Source organism: Canis lupus, chromosome 17 (assembly GCF_011100685.1).
Source record: "Canis lupus familiaris isolate Mischka breed German Shepherd chromosome 17, alternate assembly UU_Cfam_GSD_1.0, whole genome shotgun sequence".
NCBI lineage: Eukaryota > Metazoa > Chordata > Mammalia > Carnivora > Canidae > Canis > Canis lupus.
This window is the reverse complement of record NC_049238.1, coordinates 35,912,244-35,914,162: the sequence shown is the minus strand read 5'-3', so window position 1 is coordinate 35,914,162 and position 1,919 is coordinate 35,912,244. Positions and strand designations below refer to the sequence as shown.

Below are 1,919 nucleotides of genomic sequence, written 5' to 3'. Positions count from 1 at the left end.
TTAGTTTTATGTGTCAGCTTACTGGGGCTAAGGGTGCTCACAGAGCTGGTGAAACAGTCTCTCTGGGTGTGTCTGGGAGGCTGTCTCTGGAAGAGATCAGCATTTGAACTGGCAGATTGAGTAAAGACGATCACTCTTACATGGGTTGGGCTTCATCCATCTGTATTGAACAAGATGGTGGATGCAGGATGAATCCATTCTCTCTGCTTGAGCTGGGACATCCATCTTCTGTCTTGGATATCACTGTTCCTGTTTTTCAGGCTTTCAGACTCAGACCAGACTTACACTATCACCCCACCACCCCCATGCCTCCAGACTCAGACAGAACCACACCACCTGCTCTCCTGGTTCTCCAGCTTGCAGATGGCAGACTGTGGGACTTCCCTGCTTCCATCACCGTGTGAACCCATTTCTGTAATCATAAATACATACATAGATATTCATCCTATTGATTCTCTTTCCCTAGAGAACCCTGTCTAATACTGTGGCTCCCTTAGAAAGGGATACTGTCAAAAGTCAGCTTTCTCAGGGGCCTTTCCAGCTTTCAGGACAGCTTGGGGAATGGGAAAGATGGCTCTCACTGGACAATAGAGAAAAGGTCCAGTGCTTAACAAACACATGATCACGTGGGGAACAGGTGCTATGCAATGTGCCTAAGTTTCAGTCTGATTTTTCTTTCTTTTTTTTTTTTTCCAGGTAAAAGGAATGTTTATTTATTTAGCATTTATGGGCCTAATGCCTCCATAAATAAACCTGTACAGAGTTGGGAAGTAGGCCCACAAGAAATACAGGAGTCCAGAGAGCATGTATTAAGGCTCAGGGATCAGTACATGTCATCAGGCTCAGCATCCTCCCATCTCCAAGGGCACTAACAAAGCTGTGGGCCTCTCCATTGGAATGGATACAACAGGATCCCTGCTGCAGGACATCCCAAAATGTGGGGGATCCATTGCAGGCTCAGCCTATGATCCAGGTCCCAAAAGTTCCAGCCTTCTCTGCCACCTCCAGGGCTAACTCCAGGTTCTGGTCAAACAGCTCACACCTGATGGGCATTTCGAGGGAGTAGAATGGATTCTTGAGGGCAAAGTCTGAGTAGATCTCATAAATCTTTTGGAGAAGAGAATCTATTCCCGCTTGCCTAGGATTCGCCAGCACCGCAAACTTGATCCCTGTCAGTGTCTGGAAGCAGTGCAGTTTGCACGAGTCGGTCTCCAGCATCTCAGTGCCTGAGCTGCCCTGTTCTGGAGACAGCTGGGAACCGATTGCGAACAGCGAGTGGAACATAGAGGCCAACATAAGCTTCTCATTGGAGGTGAGGCGAGGTCGGCCAGATCGAATAGACACCGGGTAATTGGCAGGATTGCTCAAGTACCCCAGCACCTCTTTCCCATCAGCCGTGAACTTGCCGTTCACGTCCACGCCATTGATGGCCAGCACTGTGGCCCACCCGGATGCTGTCGTGCTGGCCGAAGGCAGCTAGGACACGCTCGTCGTGCAGCTTGAGCAGCAGATCAAGAGGGTGACTGGAAGTTTTCTCAGCCTCGGCCCTTGGTGCGTAGCTGTCCAGCCGGTGGATCAGGCCGCCAGCTTTGCTCACCACATACACACTAAAAATCGCCATTGCGGCGGCCCAGACTGATTTTTCTAGAATCAAGGAGTGGAGGTGTGAGGCCAACTCCATTCTGGCTAGAGCTCCAAATTCTCTCTGTTTCATGGCCACGGGCCCAAGATCAAAAACGAGGAGCATGTGAGGTTCAGGACAGTCCCTGTACCCCAGCCACCAGGAGCAGGGGCACCATCTGCACCCTCTTTGTCTGCATTGTTTAGCCAGAAAGGACCTCCCCAAGCCTATGCAGGGCCGACAGCACCCACAGGTAGGAAGGACGATGGCATTCAGGAGGCTCCCAAATCCTGTCACT

The 1,919-nt window shown here is 50.7% G+C and overlaps 1 pseudogene; it reads right to left on the bottom strand.

The window, feature by feature from the left end:
• Positions 1 to 941: 941 nt before the first annotated feature.
• On the bottom strand, positions 942 to 1,621 carry LOC483059 (annotated as a pseudogene).
• Positions 1,622 to 1,919: the final 298 nt, after the last annotated feature.